This window comes from Pleuronectes platessa, chromosome 3, assembly GCF_947347685.1.
Source record: "Pleuronectes platessa chromosome 3, fPlePla1.1, whole genome shotgun sequence".
In the NCBI taxonomy this organism is placed as follows: Eukaryota; Metazoa; Chordata; class Actinopteri; order Pleuronectiformes; family Pleuronectidae; genus Pleuronectes; species Pleuronectes platessa.
In genome coordinates, this window is record NC_070628.1 from 20735396 (window position 1) to 20748896 (window position 13501).

Consider the following 13501-nt stretch of genomic DNA (forward strand, 5'->3'; position numbering starts at 1 on the left):
CACAAACCTCCAGTGGGGTGAACACAGTGTTGTGTAGTTTCTGGTTAAAGTTGAAGGCTTTTTTGGAATGTCGTATCTGGGAATTTTTTCTATTGCACTCAGTTTTAAGGATTATAGTGATATTTTGTATTGGTTTATATAATTCTTCATTAAAAGAGAGTGGATTTCACATAATTCCATAGCACAATGAATTCAATTAGGCCTTGAAAATGTATTTTGATGAATATTCACTAAAAGCGATATCCCATTGTTTTAAAATTATACACTCAGGTTCCAATTATGTGGAAACTGAATTATTATCTTTTGAATGGTTATGTTCAGGCACTCAGGGGACTTGGTAAATGTCCGTCATCTAGTGAAATACATTAAAAGATGACCTGTCAGACCCAGATCTCCTGCTGTGTTCTTTGTGTGCCAAACTCCTGAAAATGTCTGTAACTAATTTACTAGATTTCCTGTCTAAAAACAGCTCCTGTCTAACTCACAGTGTAACACGGCTCCATGAAGTAAAGGGGCACAGCCTAGAAAGGCCTACACATACATCTACATACCATTAACATTATTTTAACAGTTTTTGATCAAACAAACAAATATTCCCTCTAAGAGTTGCCGAACTCAACTCAGAACAGGATTGGGCAACAACAGATCACTGAAGAAATACTGCAATCTATTGACCACATCTCACAACATGTCAAATCTGTTAACACTGCATATTGACTATAAGTTACCTATTACTAAAGTTATCCAATCGTGTTTTTACCATATCAGTAATATTGCCAAAAATTTGATCCAAAAATAAGAGTAGCAGAAACAATCATACATGCTTTTATTACCTTGTGCTTTCCTATGATCTTCATCTGAAAATCCTGAAACGACTGTAGCCTCTACAATTCAACTAAAGCTCAGCAGCCAGACTTTTAAATAGAACTAAGAGATATTATCAGATCACACCTGTTGGCTCCCAGTTTTCTTTTAGATTGATTCTAAAATGTATTGATCATTTTTTAAGGCTTTTCATGAACCTGTCCCCGGGCTGAACCTTTTAATTCCCTATTTACCTTTACTTGTACGTAAGGAATATGCCTGAATTTACTTGGGCTGCGAAATTATTATTGTTCTTTTATTTCTATCATGATTATCATGGTCATCTATGTACCTTTTATGAATTTGAACCATTTCTCAGGTAATGTGTAATTTGATTAGACCTCTTCTCTCTGATCATTTAACCCAAGCTTCCATGATGTCGGTGATGGCACTTCAGCCAGGTTCATCACTTCTTTGTGAATGATGAAGATGTTTTCCGTATTTGCACGTGTTATTTTTTTAATTTGCAGTGCGTTGAGCTCTCTCGGCCAACTTAGATATTCACCAGTTTCTGATTGGTGCAGGCAGGACATGTGACTTGGCTCATTTGCCAGTGCACAGGTAAGTGGAGGAGGGCAGAAGATATTTAAATCTATGTTTGTCTGTGTGTGTCTGTGTGTCAACAAAACTGAACTCTAAACAAATGCAGGAGGCTGGGGCAGGAGCAGTTTGGGCCAGATATATGGCCTTCACACAATGACTTGTAATAACAGTTGCTGCTTGGTGTTAATCTTGAAGTTGATTAAAATGTGTGTGCGTCACATCGCTGTACAATCTCACACCTGTCTTGATAAGAGGTCTGATAAGAGCCGCTGCCTGTTGTTGAGACTGTAAATCTGTGCCATATGATACACTGTACTTTAAATTGTTCTCAAACCTAACTTTTCTGTATTAAAGCATAACTCCTTTAGCTTTAGTCAACATCACACAGAGTTCAAGCATCTGCCCCAGGTTCTGACGGGAAGATAGAAAGGCGTTGTTTCGTTTGGAGGATGCGCATGTTTACACAAACAGAACATAGATGAAGCAGGAACACAATACTCTTTACTCCAATGAACAACAACACCGACCCACAAGGCGTCAGCTAAGTCAAGGCTTGTTTATGTGAAGATTTGCTCAGCAACTATCAGAGGAGGAGCGAGACTGGGAGCCGCTCCTCATCACTTCCTGATTCCAGTGCCAAGAGGCTGGAACTATGCCTGCGCACCATCAAGGAAGAACCAAATCTAAACCACGGCGACCCCCCTGTGACGTCCTGTCATTTTAGTTTGTTAATTTCAGTCTCTTTGTATTTTCTGTTTCCTGTTTTATTTTGTAGTATCTGTCCCTTGTGTGTGGTTTCTATCTTCACTTCCTTTCGGTGATTGTCTTCCCAGTCCTCATGTGTTTCACCTGTGGTTAATTGTTCCTGCCTCCCCTCTGTGTCTATTTAAGCCTCTGTGTTCCCCAAGCCCTTTGTCGGTTTGTACTCGTGGTTGTGCTACTCGTTTCTACATGTAGTCTTCTATAGGTTTGTTTTGTACTGCTGTCTCGACCAGCTTCTCCTGCTTCCTTGTTCTCTGTGCGCCTTGTCGCCAGAAGTTTACCTGTTAGTGTTTTGTTTTTGTCTTGTTAAAGACCCTTTTGTATATTAAATCCCCTTTTTGTTAAAACCTCTGCATCCTGGGTCTATCTCCTCCACCAAACCGTAACAGAACAAACCGACCAAACTATGGACCCAGCAGAGGTTAATTTATTTTTTGAAAGAGTTTATTATTTTGATGTTCTAGTGTCTGAGCTGGAGGATGGATCTCCAGACCCTGCGTGGACCCTGAAGGAGATCTTGGTGATGGAGGCCTGGCTTAAGGATCGCCCTTGGGTGAGCCACACCGTGCCATACCTCCCGGAGGTGCAGGAGAGGTTGAGGAAGCTGCGCAGCCATACAGTCCCTTCCTCTAACCCGTTTTTTGGAACCCGCCTGGCTTTTGGTGGACCCCGCAGCCTGCAGCAGAGGTCTGCGGTTGGTGGCAGAGGTCGGAGCAGTGCCCCCGCATCTCTAAGGCCAGCTCGCAGGCACCACCCTCCAGCCCCAGCCGTAGTCCTGTACGCTGGAAGCGGCGGGGCCTTTTGGGGACCCCGCAACCTCAAGGGGTTTCCTGTGGCGGGTTGCGGACGTTGGAGAGGGGGGATATACAGCAGAAGCCAATCCCTCCAGCAGCATGCTCACAGGGACCAGCCACCTCCAGTCCCGACTGGGTCGCAGTCCCCTGCTCCACGCCGGAGGCTCTCGGCTGACGTCCCCTGTGTTTCGGCGTCGGAGATCCCCACACCGGCGTTTGCTCCAGTCCCTGCTCCGGTCCCAGCTCCGCGCCGGAGGCTCCCAGCTGATGTCTCTCATTCTTCAACATCAGTGGTCCTCACAGCGGCGCCTGCTCTAGCACCTGCTCTAGCACCTGCTCCGCGCCGGAGGCCCTCAGCTGATGTCACTCGTTCTCCGACGTCAGTGGTCCTCACAGCGGCGTCTGCTCCAGCACCTGCTCCAGTCCCTGCTCCAGTGCCTGCTCCGCGCCAGAGGCTCTTGGCTGACGTCCCCTGTGTTTCGGCGTCGGAGATCCTCGCGGTGCCAGCTACGCACCAAGCTCCAGTCCCTGCTCCAGTGCCTGCTCCACGCCGGAGGCTCTCAGCTGACGTCCCCTGTGTTTCGGCGTCGGAGATCCTTGCGGTGCCAGCTCCGCACCCAGCTCCAGTCTCTGCTCCAGTGCCTGCTCCGCGCCGGAGGCTCTCGTCTGACGTCCCCTGTGTTTCGGCGTCGGAGATCCTCGCGGTGCCAGCTCCGCACCCAGCTCCAGTCCCTGCTCCGGTGCCTGCTCCGCGCCGGAGGCTCTCGGCTGACGTCCCCTGTGTTTCGGCGTCGGAGACCCTCGCGGTGCCAGCTCCGCACCCAGCTCCAGTCCCTGCTCCGCGGCGAAGGTTCCCGTCTGATGTCCCTCTTTCTCCGACGTCAGTGGTCCTCACAGCGGCGCCTGATCCAGCACCTGCTCCAGTCGCTGCTCCGCGCCGGAGGCCCTCAGCTGATGTCACTCGTTCTCCGACGTCAGTGGTCCTCCCAGCGGCGTCTGCTCCAGCACCTGCTCCAGTCCCTGCTCCAGTGCCTGCTCCGCGCCGGAGGCTCTGTGTTTCGGCGTCGGAGATCCTCGCTGTGCCAGCTCCAGCTCTTGCCCCACGTCCGGGGTTGAGGTCGGAGCTCTTGCCCTCTGCCCCTGACTGGTCTTCGGGCCACTTGCTCGAGGAGCTCCCGTGTTGGGCTCCTGACCGCCCTTCTGAGCCTCGGAACTCTGACTTTGAGCGGCCATGGCGCCGCCCTCCCGAGCCTCAGAACTCTGTCCCCGAACGGCCACGGCGCTGCCCTCCCGAGCCTCAGAACTCTGTCCCGGAGCGGCCAAGGCGCCGCCCCCACGAGCCTCAGAACTATGTCCCTGACCGGCCTCCGGGCCGCCCTCCTGAGGAGCTCCCATGCTTCGTCACTGTCCAGCCTCTGGGCCGTCCACCTGAGACATTGTGCCAGGTTCCTGAGCGGCCGTGGTGCTGTCGGCCTGAGACCCTGGGCACCTCCCGGATTCCCTCCTCCGGTTCCCCCCTCCTCCCAACCGTCTCGGTTATGGACCGTCTGGGATCCGGTCCTTGAGGGGGGGGTACTGTGACGTCCTGTCATTTTAGTTTGTTAATTATAGTCTCTTTGTAGTATCTGTCCCTTGTGTGTGGTTTCTATCTTCACTTCCTTTCGGTGATTGTCTTCCCAGTCCTCATGTGTTTCATCTGTGGTTAATTGTTCCTGCCTTCCCTCTGTCTATTTAAGCCTCTGTGTTCCCCAAGCCCTTTGTCGGTTTGTACTCGTGGTTGTGCTACTCGTTTCTACATGTAGTCTTCTATAGGTTTGTTTTGTACTGCTGTCTCGACCAGCTTCTCCTGCTTCCTTGTTCTCTGTGCGCCTTGTCGCCAGAAGTTTACCTGTTAGTGTTTTGTTTTTGTCTTGTTAAAGACCCTTTTGTATAATAAATCCCCTTTTTGTTAAAACCTCTGCATCCTGGGTCCATCTCCTCCACCAAACCGTAACACCCCCCTCGTTATTGACCAATCCTGTTCTACCTACTTTTATAAATATTATAACCGCCCTCCGAGAGGTGCGACTCTTGAATATCCCGGTACTGCTAGAGGGCCGGGGCTATGCGTTGGGTGCCCATTGCTTTGCTGTACTTTTCATACCTTTTCATTGCTTCTTAATAAATACTTGATTGAGCCAAACCGAGACCCGCTCTTCTCATATTTGGGATAAGAGAACACGACCCGACCTCATTGCTCGCTGGAGCATGAGGCTCATCAGTCAACCGGAAGCATCTTGCCTTTGAATCAAAGGGTCGATGCTGCAGGGCACTTGGGTGGGACGCTCCACACCTAACCGCGACTTCATCAATCGCTTCCCTGCAGGAAAAGATAAAACTAATAAAACATGCAGCGTGAATGTCGGGAAGGTGGCAGCAGCTACGTTCCTCCTCCACCTGTCGGCTGAGGGCAACAGCGCACTCACCTGAGCGGAGGAGGAGGTGGCAGCAGGACCTGCCGCCGTTGTGCGTCCGCGCTGTGGTCGTTCTGTAATCCTCTTGTGCCAAGTACATTTTTCCACAAACTGTGGGCTATATTTTGTAAGTTCTGTGTCCAGAAATCAAGCCGATCTCACTTGTGACCTCTAGTTTTCTTAAATGCTGTAAGTTAGTAAGGACAGAAAACGTTTTGATTAGAGGAACCACCTTTGCTTAGGGTGCCATCCACACAGACTCACCTTAATACTTGTCCAAAAATTGAATCACCTAATTTAATGTTCATTTAAATTTTATGAGCGGCTGCTGCATCACATTCCCATTGCATTTTTATTCACAGTATTTGTAGACCAGATTTTCTTGTTAACCAATTTAGCCAGTAGAAGTACAGCATTTCAGTTACAGTAAAACTGTCTGTTATTACTGCTGCAAATATTAATTGATCCATAGTGTGTGAGTTGTCTTGAATTCCACATCACAGCAGATGACAGAGTTTGGTTGAAAAAGATACTGACAATGAGATTAAGATCATTACATTTTAATAAACACAATGCAGGTATTAAGATTTAAAAAATAATGTGTTTTCTCTTGTGTTACGCTACTGCTGACATCCAAAGAGCTCGTACTGCTGGACCATCTCCTCTAAGCCCAAACACGTTGGTCTGTGCTCCTCGACTTGACACTCTGCGTTTGTGGGCCAGTACTCGATCCAGGTTCTTTCCCCGAGCACGTACTGATACCTGTGGAGAGCAGAGTGAAATATCATAGAACATGATGTCGAAAAAGTCCAGAAACAGTAGATAACATGGGAGCTGCAGTTTTTTAAGCACAAAGAAACTTACAATTGATGTTGATCATCTCTGTGAATATCTTTTGACGTGCCCATGATGAGGTACGTTTGTCCTTGCCCAGATTTAAAGACTCCCTGCAGTGTGGATGACTCAGGAATGTGCGCTCTTTCCCCTGAGGAACCACATCGAAACTTCCTTCGATTAAAATAAATGAGAAGATGCAGTAGGATTGATGCTCAAGGAGATGTGTAACTTAAATGAATAGTGAGACATTTTAGCGGTCTACATGCGGATCCTGGGCTGTACCCCCACAGTTTTTTTGTCTGGCGATGCAAGCTAAGTTAGCCTGCTGCTAGGGGTAGTTTTCTACTTTGCAAACGGAAATCAATCTTTTCATGTGCCCTTCTGCACAATTCTAAATAGATATGCTTTCTTTAAATGGGCAATTATTGCTCTGTGTTCCTACAGAAACACCAATGCAGAAATAAAGAGCCCCTTTTCAACTGGTCAAAAAGAACCTTAACATTCACTAATGTCTGGCTTTTGTCTGCAATGGGAATGGATTCAATCTGTATTCACTTCCGGGGCAAATGACTAAGCAGTAGACACTGGTTTTACGAGGCTCTTATCAGCAGTGATGAAAACATGACAGCAGGGTGAACGCGCTAATTTGGCAAGACAGCAAGATGAGAGAGCATCTCGTGTTTTGGTTTTGGATGTCAAGTTCACTCAGTTCAGCTGTAGCTATGCCACCTACACCTCTTCACACCTACCCTTTTTTTCCCGGACTCATCTGACTTTTTAGTTTAGTCCAGAAACAAAATAGCAGGCATCGGACCAAGGTCTGAACCAATGGACCACATTTTTGTCAAAGTTAAGACGGCATTAAAGAAAAGAGGACAGACAAATAAGTGCAAGCTGCTTGCAGGAATGATTGCAGTCTCTAGTACCAATAATATCGTGCCTGAGGTTTGTAATGCTGCTAGTAATAACAATGATATTACTGTGGCGACAAAATGAATGAAATCAACTGGTTCATTAATTTTCTCCACCTGCCGAACTGACAACAGGTCTGTCTACAAAGTAATCAAAATGAAGTATAGGCAGACAGCCCACATAGGTGATGGTGACAGGACGTTACAAGAAAATCAGAAACCAAAACAACAGATCAATGCAAACAATGTAGAAAAGACAATATCCTGGTTTTGGACCTTGGTGCAAAACCGGTGAAAACGGCCTTAGAAATAAATTCAATAAAACACAAGGTGATTCAAATTTCTGATGGTTCACAGAGGAGATAAATACCTACCTTCTTTGATCACTTTTAATACCCTCATTGTGTAAATGTCAGTAGACAAACCGTCTGTGAAGTTCTCCAGTCTCACTTTGTACACTGAGGACAGATAAGATGCAGATTGTTACCTCACATATTTGATTATTTAACAATCACTCACTTACACAAACACACAATATGTTGAGTCTTAAACAAATCTCAACTCAAGTGTAGACAATCTTACCGAAATCTATTTTGCTGGTAGGAGTAGTCTCACAAGATTTTTCTGTGCGCAGATCATTGCTGATCTTTCCCTTCTTCTGCATACTGCAGTTCTCTGAAAATAAACAATAGGCACAAAGTAAATACACAAGTGATGACTTGATTAATTGACAACATGTGTTGGTGTATGGATGCATCGACCAGAGACATCAGCTTCTGGAGATTTACTGTGAGACACTTTCCACGACCACCTCCTTCCAACTCAGTTAATCTTCAACTAAATTTAATGAGGTGAGATACTAAAAGGCTGCAGGTAACAGACAATGGAGGATGATGAAAGCACTACATTAGTGTCATGTGTTGAGCGTGTCTCTGCATGTTCTCCCCGTGTTTGCGTGAGATTTCTTCAGTTACTGTGGCTTCCTCCAACAGTCGAAAGTTAAGCAGGAGATTGTAGGTGTGAATGTGAGTGTGAACGGTTGTTGTCTCTGTATGTTGGCCCCTGATTTATCCAAGGTGTACCCTGCCTTCACCCAACGTCAGCAGGGATTTGCTCCAGCTTCCCCCTGTGACCCTCAAAGGATGAGGGGTATAGACAGTGGATGGATGTATGGATGTATGGATGGCTTTTGTCTTCAAAGAGACACCACCCTGTTTACCTCCAGCACATGTGCACTCATCTTTTCTGCAGAGCCTCAGTAGCTGTCCAGCTTTCCTCTCTGGATGATAGAATTTCACACAATGTCTTTCTGCAATGGAAAATAAATATACAGTTGCTTACATCAGTGAAAACATTACACACTTAATAAAACTTTTTTTGGAGTTTGTGCAATTTGGTGGAGCTGATTGAATTATGGCGACTGTTAGGCCTTGGGGAAGGTAAGTACTCTACTGAGTGTCTTTCTAAGTGTGTTTGAGACTTACGGTCATAATATTCATAGACAGAAACAGTGACTGGCTGTAAGACGCCCACTTTCATCGTCTGGTGAACCCTAAATGTGATCTCCTCTGGTCGTGTGTGAGAAACCTGCGGAGAAATTATAGCAAATGTGATGTAGAGACCGAACAAGGTCTAGAGAAAAAGGGGAAAGGGGGCAGAAAGGCTTGCGTCTCACCTTGTCCAGGTAGATGATCAGTGAGCCTCTTTCTGACAGGACAGTGTTCATCTCATATTTTGAAATAGTGCGGGCACGTCCTTTAGACAACTACACACACAAACAGACTGTGTCAAACACCTTTCAAAACCTTTAAACATGTCCTTTCTCACATTGGCCCTATGTGTGTATGTGTGTATCTGTAACAGCTCTTACTAAGTCCAAGTCATTAGTGTTGACGGTGAAGCCAGTCAGCAAACCAATATCCAAGATTGTCATGGTTGCATCTCGCTCCTTGTCCTTATATCTGTGTAGGAAATGTACAATGTTCAATTAAATGAGACAGTTACAACAATATGAAAAACACTTCAGTCAGTATTGTTTCTTTATTGTTCTTACAAAACCTGTATTTTCAGCTTGTATATCGTCTCATATGCATCAAATTTCTCTGGAAAAGCAAGATAACACACAAGCATTAAATCCTCTCTCATAAAGAAAAAAAAACTTCGCAGAATGATGGCGACTCCGCAGGAAAAACACAGTTTGCAGTTGCACAAACAAAATAGACCCATACAAGGAGACAAACAGAGAAAATGACAAATGATCACAGCAAATAAAAATGAAGAGACAGGCAAATTACCTGGGATGAGCTTCACTGACATGTTGAACTTCTGACAGTCGCTCTCCTTCTCTTTAGGTAGAGCATAATACAGCGACACCATCTGTCACACAGAAAATATCACATAAATTGGCTTTTGTCGTACAAGCTTTGTTGACCCTAGGTTAAAAATGTATCTGGTCGGATCTGGGATCAATAAAGAACAGATACACAGCAGATGATAGAGCGAAGAACAAAAAACAAACATTTTACTTACTGTCAGTGTTGCTTCTCCTGATCCTGTGGCATTCACTTTCACATCCTGGTTTATATCATTGATCTGAGTATATAAAATACACACAAGAACACACTGGATCAGCAGAAGAAACAAAAAGATAAGCAACATACAAGTTTGTGTGTGAGAGTGTGTACTCACTTTAAATGTTCTTGTGGTAGAGCTGTTTTCCCGGTTGAAGTTAAACTTTTCAGGCTTTGCCCTGCCCGGCAACAAGATATCCACATTCAGATTGTACTCTGGTTCTTTAGCACTGGCCCAGTACTCTGCTACAGCCTGGTACACTGTGATGGTAGCCTGAAGACAGAGAGAGAGCAATGGGGAGAAAATAATACTTTTCAAAACCAAAGATATTGTTCATAGGACCAGATTCATTTACAAAACATAAAGAAAGATCTAAAATTCAACTCAATTTAATCCTTGGGGCAATTTAAGTTGTAAATCTCATCTTATTTTACTTCAAGCTTTTCTTGGTTTAATTGATTCATTTGTTTTAATTGATTAATTTGCTTTGAATAACATTTCATGAACTGTAATTTTGTAAATTTTCTGTACTCAGCTATTTTGTAAATGAGGTATTAACCTAAATGTATTCCCGGGTTACAGTAAAGGTTGAATGAATGAATGACAATTCAAATGCGTGATAACTAGCTAGAGGTGCATATGGAGAGAGTGCTTTGTTACCTGAGTTGATCCAAATCCTCCGCCCACCTTCTGTTGTTGGTTGAACCATCTCACAATAGGTCGGGCTTCTTCGAAGGCCTTAATCAACAGAGGGGGAGAAAGGGTTGAAGTATCTGTGATCGGGCATCGGTTTTGGTTGGGTTTTCAGAAGCCCACCATGTAAATAGTTTTTTCTGTCATGGCAACTCTTCCATGCAGAGACTTGGCGCTCACCTGATACAAGCAATCGATCATCAATGGTAAGAAATGTTTTTTACTGTATAAGAAAATTGCAACCAGCATTGGCACAGGCCAACAGCCCATTCAAATACTTATTTCAGAACAGGCACTGCACTAGTCTAATAATCCCTCCAGCCTTTAATGAGGAGGCATGGCTTGTGACTGTTATAGTGTGTAGCTCGACATGCTGGTCAAACACACATACTGTAAGTGGGACATGCTTACCCCGACCTTGACCAGAGCCAGAAGAGCATAAGCTGTGGCCTCCAGTGTGTAAATATGTCCCTTAACTACAGGCCAGTGGGACCGGTCTGAGGGGGAAAAAACAGACAAAGCAACTTTTTAATACAAAGAAGAACTTGTGACAAACTTCAGTGACTAAGAATATCTACTTTTTCTTAAAAAATGAAATAAAAACCGGAGGAATTTGAAAATGTGAGCACACAAAAGCTTATTTAGATTAAAATCCAATTTATAATGGATTATTAAGGCAAATACAGATATTTTACATTTAGTTTTTAATATGTACATTTATGTTAAATATTTCTGAAATAAGACTTGAAATTCACCTATGAAATATATATACTTTACAGACAACAATGTTTTTTTAATTGTTTGCAGGATTATGCAAAAACCATTCAACTGATTTTTTTATGAAATTGTGTGGAGAGGCGGGGCATGACAAAAGAAAGAAACTATTAAAATAATGGATTTTGGTGCAGAGTTGGATCGGGGGACTGATCAAGTTTTTTTTTTTAACTTTTCTTTAGCGTGATTTGGGGCATCTTTTTGACTTGGACATAATTGTTGATATCTCAGAGAATAAACCCATTGATTTTGATGAAACCAATCAGACTTTAGAAACCAATCAGACTTTTTAGAGGACTAATAGTCATGAGTCATTATAATTTGGTGAAGATGCAAATAAAAATCTGGGCTTTGGCAGAGGTATGTGTTATATTATTGACTTAAATCTTCCCATAATATCAATTTTGTTTGGGCTCTTATTAGTTGTGGATGTGTTTTATATTTGCTTGTACACATCCATATAATTTTGTTGTGTGGCAGCACCTGGAGAAGCGAACTTGAAGAGGACTTCTCGGTTCAGTTTGCCTTCGTTGGCCAAGGCGTACGATGTCATGGCAACAGCATATGGGTTGGTGAGGCTGGCCAAACGCCTCTCCAGGAACTGCACCGCTTTGTCTACACTGCCTGGAAGACTCTGGGCATCAGGAGAGGAAAAAAAGAGGATGAGGGGAATTACTTTAATACAACATATTACAAAATGCATTGCAAGGAGTAGAAAGTACAGATATTTGCTGATACGTATATTTTGTGGTAACCCTGACCCTAAAAGTGAAAATACCTGAAAATGAATCTGTTAATAAAATAAAATTAAGTTAAATTAAGAAATACAAGATAGCCGGTACTCACACTAACAGTGGCAGCACATATAGTCCGTGACTCCTGCATGGCGATGAGGATGAAGGCCGTCATGGAGGCATCTGAATCGGAGCCACGCACATCACCCTACACACACGCATATGCCCAAATTTAATTATATTTGTATATGTTAATATAATTTGTAATGTTGCTCTTCATGTCCATTAAGTTGAAAACGGATGTTGATGAAATTAGTGTACGCACAATCATCTCTCTACTGTACACCCTTCCGACTTCTCTGAACACGCCGTCGGGTTGTTGCGCGTTGAGAATCAGGAAGTTCACAGCGTCACAGATCACGTAGCTCTGCACTGCCACCAGACTGCTAGCCATGGCGAACACCTTGGTAACGTACGCTGTCAGCCTTAGGGAGGGGAGAGGGGGAATTGTTAAGTTCTATAAATTTGCTATTGACATCCTCATAGTATAGTAAAATATACGTTAGGAGACATTACATATTAGAGGATGTTTACATATGAGTTCATAGATGTTATGATGCCTCACCAGGAGCTACTTTGGTGATCGACGTACACAGCAAAAGAGCCATCAGGTTTACGGAAGTGAATTTCGTTTTTGTAGCCTGGACACAAACAAAACACACAATGCTTTTACTGAAAATAACTGATGGCAGTTTTGTTTGTAAAAACGGGTGAAAACCTTAGTTGGGGGGAGCTGTATGTGAACATGCAAATGTCAGAGTGAGAGGCTCCAAAGTTTCTCCTGCCAGCCTCTGAGTAGTAACTCTGGATAAAGTTAAAATGAGCCGTTTGTTACGGTTTGAAGGAGGAGATGGACCCAGGATGTAGAGGTTACAAACAAAAGGTATTTAATATAATAAAAGGGTTTAAACAAGACAAAAACAAAACAAGAACACTAACAAAAGTAACACTGGCGACAAGGCGCACTGAGAACAAGGAACGAGGAAGAAGCTGGACGAAACAGCAGGAGCAAACAAACCATTTCTCACGACATGGGGAGAAAACAACGAGTACAAACCGACAGAGGACAAAGGGAAACACAGAGGCTTAAATACAAGAAGGAAGGCAGGGGCAATTACACACAGGTGAAACACATGAGGATTGGGGACGACAATCAAAGACAGGAAGTGAGACACCGAGAAGCTGGAACAAGACACAGTGAAAGTGAAGCTACAAAATAAAACAGGAAGTAGAAAACACAAAGACTGATATTAACAAACTAAAATGACAGGACGTCACACCGTTGTGAGCAAGAGATCCTCGGCAGGATTCTCTGCAAGCGAGTGGGTGAGTTAAAGATGCTTCTAACGCGAAAAGATACAAAATGACAGAAAGAGTACCGATATTTCAGGATGAAAAAGCCGTGCCATACATGTAGAAGAAACTGGCAAAGATGTCAATAGAGAATTTAGTGATAAAAGACTATGCTGGTGTTGATATGCTATAAACGACCCTCGATCTCTGCA

At 44.1% G+C, this 13501-nt stretch overlaps 1 pseudogene; it reads right to left on the minus strand.

The window, feature by feature from the left end:
• Nucleotides 1-5992: 5992 nt before the first annotated feature.
• LOC128431194 (complement C3-like) overlaps nucleotides 5993-13501 on the minus strand; it is a 34920-nt pseudogene continuing 27411 nt past the window's right edge.